Source organism: Elephantulus edwardii, unplaced genomic scaffold (assembly GCF_000299155.1).
Source record: "Elephantulus edwardii isolate Elephantulus edwardi_28Jun2011 unplaced genomic scaffold, EleEdw1.0 scaffold00016, whole genome shotgun sequence".
Lineage (NCBI taxonomy): Eukaryota > Metazoa > Chordata > Mammalia > Macroscelidea > Macroscelididae > Elephantulus > Elephantulus edwardii.
Window position 1 is genome coordinate 20,569,030 of NW_006399766.1, and position 8,582 is coordinate 20,577,611.

General features: G+C 43.8%; 1 pseudogene; it reads left to right on the top strand.

Moving 5' to 3' along the window:
* Window positions 1-2,707: 2,707 nt before the first annotated feature.
* LOC102868854 lies at window positions 2,708-7,964 on the top strand (annotated as a pseudogene).
* The last annotated feature ends 618 nt before the right edge of the window (window positions 7,965-8,582 follow it).

Sequence of the window (8,582 nt, forward strand, 5' to 3'; positions counted from 1 at the left end):
TGGATTACATCCTGACCACTGGGCCAATAGGCAACATTGTGATAGATGGACAAAAGATTGAAACTGTCGATAGTATCATCTTACTTGGATCCACAATCAACACCCTTGGTACCACTGATCTGCAGACCAAGAGACATACTGCACTGGCGATACATCTGAGAAGCAGACAGTGAAAAAGGGTGGCAGGAGAAGAATGAATGCCTTTGAGCTATGGTTCTGGAGACTAATACTGAATTCTTTATGAACTGGTGAGTGCATCCAAGGCTGTATCTATCAATTGAAACAAGTCAATTGATATTAACACCCTTGGTACCAGCAGCCAAGAAATAAGGAGCCACAGTGCACTGGAAAAATGTGTAGTTTAGGACCTCTCCCAATTATTAAGGAGTAACGATGCCAATTTGAGGACTAAGGTGCGTCTGATTCAGGCTATGGTCTTTCTGATTACTTGTTAATGCATCTGAGAGCTGGACAATGAATAAGGATGACAGAAAAAGAATTGATGCCTTTGAACTGTGTTGTTGGAGAAGAGCACTGAGTGAATGAATGAAAATCTAACTTCTCTATAAATGGTCATTAAAATCACAATGAAAATAAAATTTTATAAAAAAAAAAGAAGAGCACTGAACATCCCATTGATAGCTGAGAGAACAAACAGTATGTCTTGGAGAGGGTGCAGATGGAATGCTCTTTGGAGGCAAGAATGATGAGGTTTTGCCTCACATACTTTGGACATGTTGCTACCATAGGCTATTCCTTGGACAACTATGTGATGCTGGGAAGGGTGAAGGGTCGGTGAAGGAGAGGAAGACCCTCGACCAGGTGGATGATACGGTGACTTCCGCAATGGGCTCTTGTGTGTGAGGAAGTGTAAGGATGGCACAGGATAGAACAGGGTTCAGATCTTTTGTTCATAGGGTTGTTATGTGTCGTACTTGACTTGATGGCACCTAACAACAACAACAACCTTTTGGATTGCCAAAAGAACAAACAGATATGTCTTAGAGAAAGTGCAGCCAGAGTGCTGCTTGGAGGCAAAGATGGCAAAATTTTGTCTCATACACTTGGGGCATGTTGCTGGGAGAGGATATTCCTTAGAGAGAGACATGTTGCTTTGGAGGGTGGAGTATCAGTAAAGGAAAGGAAGGCCTCGAACAAGATGGATTGAGACAGTGACTGCAGCAATGGGCTCAGGTGTGTCAGAGATGATGAGGATGGTGCAGGATAGGACGGGGTTCACATCTGTTGTTTTAGGGTCACTACGAGTTGTACTCTACTCAACAGTACCTAACAACAGCAACAACAGAGGCTCTTTCGAAGACAAGGCTGACAATTACTCCTTGAAGCCATTCTCTCCTGCACGTATGGGTTTTCTGTGAGTCAGAATCAATTCAGTGTCAAATTACAATTACCACCCTTGCTATACCTTGAAGGCTCTGTGTCTTCTGGTCCCTGCCTACATTACCAGCCCCATTTGCTCTCACTCTCACCCTTGTTTATAATTCTCTAATATAGTATTCTTAAAATCAGCCACGCTTTTCCCCACAGCTGGGCATTTGTCCATTCTGTTCTCTTTGCCTAGGGGGCACCTTGGGGAGATTTGGGTAAGCTTTGTGAGTTCAGCATTTGACTTGGGATTTGACAGATAGAGAGGATTCCAACAGAGAGACATGATTCATTTTAAGATTACTACATGTAAATAATTTCTTAGTTGATTTGAGGGGTGTGTTCAAGCCATCAATTTGAGTCTGGAAGGAGTTGGTGCTATTACTCATTCTGATTAATCACTTCAAGCTATCTCATTGTTTTAATAACTCTTCTTTCTTGAATATTGAACTTCATCTTCTGCACCAATACTTTTTTCTCACTGTTATAGCTGTAAGTTATTAATATAAATGATTGAGACTGATACTTAACAATAATTGCAGATGCACTTCTTTACAACAGTTTTACAATAGCATCCAGTCAATTAAACAATGGACCTAATACAGTTTAAAATATTCCCTACCTGTAAAAAGTGATTGCACGGTAATTGTCATCTACCTGGGAAAGTTATTCCTCTGAGTAAATTGACATTCTTGGGGAAACATTTCTTCATTAAAGCTACCCGGGCTCTGTTTAGTGTACTGCAATAGTAATTTACAGAGCAATACCTTATTGGCTTCAGAAATGTAAAACAACCCCCAAAGTGCTTGACACACTCATATTGTTTTCATCACCTCATATACCAGCAAAACAGTCCAGAGCCAAATGTTTGATTGAATTATACAAGTTTTGAGCAACAGATTTGACAAGTACTTTTTCTTAGGTTAATGATGAAATTAGTTTGTATTGCTTAAGGTCATATCAATTAAGAGAAAAGAGGTAAAGAGTGTGGAGGGGGAAAGGGTGGAGGACAAGACTAAGGGAGAAGGCAGAAAGTCAGCTTAGAGTTTCAAGCTTTTAACAGATAATTCATTGTTTGAATGATCATCATTGGGAACTACCTATGTTACATATAATTCTAATTTAATGCCATGGGTTTGGATTTAAGTAATGTTTTAAAAAAGAAATATTCCATAAAAAGGGAAAGACTGCCTTAATAGAAGCAAATATTCTGAGAGTCAAGTGGAAATTTAAGGCTGGCTCCATTTTCATCAGAGAATTAGTGAGGCCATCCCAGAGCTCCCCACTTGCGGATCACTGACCTAACGCTGTCACTACCACCATGACTTCCTCTTCTGAGCGTCGCAAAAGGAAGAAGGTGAGAGAGACTAAGGTGATGCAATTAGGATTATTGGTGACAAAGAGCCAATTGCTTAGATGAAAGTAAATAGGGACCAATAGGAGAGAGACAGACATAACCCTAATAGGTTTAACCCTAATAGGGCTAAGGGACAGATTTTTGCCTTAATAGGGCTTCTCTTCTCTCCTCTCCTCTCCTCTCCTCTCCTCTCCCCTCTCTTCCCCTCCCCTCCTCCTCCTCCTCCTCTCTCTCTCTCTCCCTCTCCCACCCTCCCTCCCATGTGATTTACTGCCTCTGAAAACCTACTGGAAGGTCAACTATGGGTCGGTTCAGACTCCATGATACAGAACAACAACAGGAGAGACAAAAGCACAACTCCTTTCATTCTCTAGCACCAGAACACTGTAGTGTGTATCACAGAGCTGCAGTGACTTGATGGCACATAACAACAGTCCAGTAGGAAAGGGGGTCCAGTGGCCTAGTGGTAAAAAGTTGCACTGCAATTTCAAAGGCAGCGTGAATCCAACAGCTATTCCTTGGGAGAAGGATAGGTAATTTCCCACTGCCTTTCAAAAGCTGCTGGAGGGTCAGCTCTGGGTCAGTTCTGACTTGGTGGTACACAACAGCAACACTGCAATAGGAAGAAAGATCTGCTGAGCTCTTTCTGAAAATTGGTCAATGAAATACTAGAAAATAACAGCAGAGTGCTTGGAGATAAGCCCTGTAGGTTGGAAGCCATATACAATGGGTGCAACAATGCCCTCAAGCATACAAACTCTCACGAAGATGGAACTGGTCCAGGCAATATTTCATTTTGGTATCTCCATGACTCAGAGCGAGGCAACCCAGAACAACCAACAAGACAAGTGGGAAGCAGACAAGGAGAGAGAGAGAGAAGAGAGGAGAGAGGAGGGGAGGGGAGGGGAGAGGAGGAGGGGAGAGGTGAGGTGAGGCGAGGCGAAGAGGAGAGGAGAGGAGAGGAGAGGAGAGGAGAGGAGAAGAGAAGAGAAGAGAAGAGAAGAGAAGAGGAGGGGTAGGTGAACTCACAGGGCAAAGAAACTTCTGAGATACTGCTTGTGAGGAAGCCACTGAGGGTACCAGGCCCATGGCCAATTAGAATGTGAACTCTGTCTCGTTTGAGCACTGTAGGAAAAATGCTGATAGAAAAGAACAGATAAACTCAGATTAAGTGACAAGAGAAAAAAAACTAGTAATGGTGGTATATTTTCAAGTGATTTCTTCATAGAGAGAAGTAGGAAAGAAACAAGAACGTCTTTGGGGTTCTACCAAAGCTGTTGCTGAAAGAAAAGGAAATTGAGCATTTGGAAGCCTGGATTAGAAAGTATGGTCAAGCTTCTGTAAGTTAGAGGTTTGCAACCAAAACGAGGGGTTAAGTCACTCCTAGCCCCACGGAACCAGTCCTGGGATATCAATAGAGGGACTGTTCTGGGACCTTTCTGAAATGTGTTTCTCTTTAGTCCCAAAATTACTTGGAAGCCTTTTGACTTGTTTAGACTCTTGGGGGTGGGGAGTGATCTTCATGACAAAAAGGTGTATGTGTTTTTGAAAATGCTGCAGCAAGCCATCAGGACGATTTAGCAGATTCAGAAGGGCCTGATAAATTCCTGAAAGCAAATATCAAGGGAGAGGTACCTTTGCCTTATGTTACAGATGCTGTAGATGGTGAACTTCCAAAGAAACTTTTGGAGTATCTAATATTTCTGAGAAAAGCATTCTGGTTCCCATTTTACAGCAACACAGAGGCAGCCTTAGCAACTAATGGATTTTACATCTGGAAAAGGGAAAAGAACAAAATATTTGGCCAATGACTAAAATATTTCCACATTATCTAGCCTTCGAAAGATCACCTATGAGACTCTTCAGTTTTAGAACTGTAGAAGTTAAATAAAGTAGGTAATTAATTTAAACTCTAACTACTTTGGGAATAATTTTCAATATTCTGCCTAGTACAGATTACACTGGGGACGACGAGGCGTCGAGTCAGGTGGTTCAGCCACATAGGTTTGCCACTGGATTTACTTTGGATAGAGAGGGAATTTAATTTTAGGAAAGCCTCCCAGGGCTCCAGGAGAAGTGGCACAGAGGGGATGAGCATTTTTGTTCTTTCCTGAAGGATCTTATTTCCTCTTCTGAGCATCCAAAGGGGATTTAGAATACCCTCTGAAGCCCTTCTGTATTGGCCTTTTTGTCTTATCTTTGCGCTGCTTACTTCTTCTGGGAGTCCAGGTAATTAAGATTGCAACAGAACAAATACGGCACCCCCATGATTTATTCTGACGACTCCATATTGATAAACTATGAGACATATGAGAGTCAAGGGGAAAAAAGACCCCATATTGACCAATGCACATGATTTCCTAACCACTTGGATTCAAGTATTCAACTGATCCTTAATCAATGTGGATTGAAGCTTCATGTTATCATCCGTTTCAAATGACCACTCATTACTTTTTGTTACCAACTAAAGAGGGACTCAGGTGGATTGTTGTCTGATGTGAAAACTATGCATAGACCAAGCAGCTGTCGTTCGAATAGAGCAAGGGAACACTGCATGCATTAACATCAAGAAAGGTATGCAACAGGGCTGTGTCCCCTCTCCATATCGATTCAAGCCGCATGCTGAGCAAATCATCTGAGAAGCTTGATTTTATGAAGACGAATGTGGTAGCAGGACTGAAGGAAAATCCATCAACAACCTGCCTTATGAAGATGACACAACCTTGCTTGAAGGAAATGAAGAGGACTTGAAATACTTGCCGCAGAAGATTTTAAAAGCCACAACCTTCAGTATGGGTTCCATTTCATCATCAAGAAAACGAAATCCTCACTGCTGAATCAATAGGCAACATCATGATAGATGGAGGGGGGAAAAGCGAGTTGTCAATGATTTTATTTTATCTGGGTGTCTAATCAAAACCCATGGTAACAGCAGCCAAGAAATAAAAAAGATATGCTGTTCTAGGAAAATCAGCTGTCAAGGACTTGTCTAAAGTGCTAAAGAGCAATGATGTTAGTTTAAAGACCAAGATATGCTGTGCCAATCTAAGCCATGGCCTTTTCAATTACTTCCTGTGCATCCGAAAGTTAGACAATAAGTAAGAACGACTGAAGAATTGGTGCCTTTCAATTGTGGTGTTGGCTTCAATACTTTGAAGAGCATTGAATATCCCATATTCTGCCAAAAGAATAAATAAGTCTGTCTTGGAGAAAGTGCAGCCAGGGAGCTCCTTGGAGGCAAGGATGGTGAAATTTTGTTTCACATATTTTGGGCATGTTGTCAAGAGAGGGTAGTCCTTGGACAAGGACAACATGTTGGGGAAGGTCAGAGAAAGAGAGGAAGACCCTCAACAAGTTAGAGTGACAGGGTGACTATAACAATGAACTCAAGGATATCAGCGACGGTGAAGATGGAGGAGGATAGGGAAGGGTTCAGACCTGTTGTTCACAGGTCACTATACGTTGTAGTCAACTCGATGACTAACAAAAAGAAAAAACAGCCCAAAGACCAGAAGAGGGGGCTTTCACCTCCTGCCCCCCCATATCAACGTGCCTCTTTGGAAGCTCTTAACCTGTGAAGTGGGTCCAAAAAAGATTTGCTCAACAAGCTCCATCTAGAAGAGGATTTTGAAACAGGCTCATCAAGTAGTTAAAGTTAACTTTATACTTACTACAAGCCTGAGTTTGCTGTGACCACTGTACCGAGGGTATTCTCTATACGTAGGTGGTTAGGCTAGTATCTCAGTTCTGTTGCACTTTGTCTTGTTCTTATTATGTTTTCTTTCCTTCCTGCGCCTACTAGTGGAAGCTTGTGGTCCCTTAATAATAATAATTGTGAGTACTTGCTATATGTAAGCATCGTAAAAGCTTTAGATCCAGCACTGTGCAGCCCTTCACACCCCCTCCTTCCCCCGTGCCCCACGCCCTCTGCCTCCTCCTCCTCCAGGCAGATTTCAGTTGGTGCACCCAGCCGATCCTGCCATGGCCTCTGCGGCAGCGGCACCACTAGCAGGCCTCTGAGCTCAGACTGTGCCACCTCTTCCACTCGGACAAGGAGCGCTTCAACTGCTTCAGCTTGACTCTCAACACCAACCATGGGCAGGTTCTGCTGGATTACTCCAACAACCTGGTGACGGGGGACGTGACGTGGATGCTGGGGGACCTGGCCAAGTCCAGGGGCGTGGAGGCCGGTGGTGAGAAGGTCAGCTTCACTAAGGACCGAGCTGTGCTGCACATGGCCCTGTGGAACCAGTCAAACATGCCCATGGTGGTGGACACCAAGGATGTGATGCTTGAAGTCAACAGGGTGCTGGACAAAGGAAGGCTTTCTGCCAGCGAGTGCAAAGTGGTGAATACGCAGACAGGCCCATTACGGATGTGATCAACATGCACATCAGGGGCTCTGACTTGGGATCCCTCATAGTGACTGAAGCCCTCAAATCATACCATGCAGGTGGTCACCCAACATTGATGGGATCCGCATTGCTAAAACCCTGGTCTCACTCAACGCCGAGGCCTCCCTTTTCATCATTGCCTCCAAGACCCTTACAACCCAGGAGACCACCACCAATGCAGAGACTGCGAAGGTTCCTCATGTCGGCAAAGGACCCTTCTGTAGTCGTGAAGCATTTTGTGGCCCTGTCTACCAACGCAACCAAAGGGAAGGAGTTTGGAATTGACCCTCAAAACATGTTTGAGTTCTGGGTTTGGGTAGGAGGGCAGTACTTGCTGTTGTCAGCCATCGAACTCTCCATTGTCCTGCACATAGGCTTTGACAACTTTGAGCAGCTGATGTCAAGGGCACACTGGATGGACCAGCACTTCTGCACTGCGCCTCTGGAGAAGAACTCCCCTGTCCTGCTGGCTCTGCTGGGAATCTGGTACATCAACTGCTTGTGCTGTGAGACTCAGGCTATGCTGCCCTATGACCAGTACCTCCACGGCTTTGCTGCCTACTTCCAGTAGGGTGACACGGAATCGAATGGGAAGTATATTACCAAGTCCGGTGTCCATGTGGAACAACCAGATGGTCCCGATACTGTGGGGGGAGCCAGGGACCAATGGCCAGCATGCCTTCTACCAGCTTATCCACCAAGACACCAGGATGATACCTTGTGACTTCCTTATCCCGGTCCAGACCCAGCACCCTATATGGAATGAGTTCCATCACAAGATCCTTCTGGCCAACTTCTTAGCTTTGTGTGAGCCCAGAAGCCAATAAACTCATGCTCAGCACCAAACTCCCATTGTGACTGTCCTTCTTGTCCTTCCTGCCACAGCCTGCACTGCGTGGTCCCACTCCACCCTGCCCAGAGCACCACTGGGTTGTGGGCTTGGACCAAAAGGCCCTTGGGGGAAGCTGTTCTGGACTCAGCACACCCTCTCTCTCTTTGGGTCCACCAGCCCTTCTGTATTGCCATTTACTGGAATGTTTCAGTGCAACTGATTTTTCAGACTTGCGTTCACACTGTTCATGTCCCAGGAAAAGGAAAAGAAAAAAAAAAAGATAAATACCACAAAGGAGAAAAAAAAATTTTAGATCCCCTATATGATTTAATCCTACTAAAACGAATAACATAAGTCCTACAGTAGATAAAATATCACCATTTGGCAGTAGAAAAAATTCTGGTTTGGCAAACGAAATGATTTATGGTAACCTTTGTAGAAAAGTCAAATGACCTCAATATCACAGGAGATTAAACCAAAGATTGGCAACATTTTCTCATAAAGGGCAAGGTTTGGGAAATAAAACAACATATTAAAATATTTGAGAAATTAATATCTTGGACTTTATGGGTCAGAAAGTCTCTGTTTCAACTTCTCTCATGCTGTGTGAAGG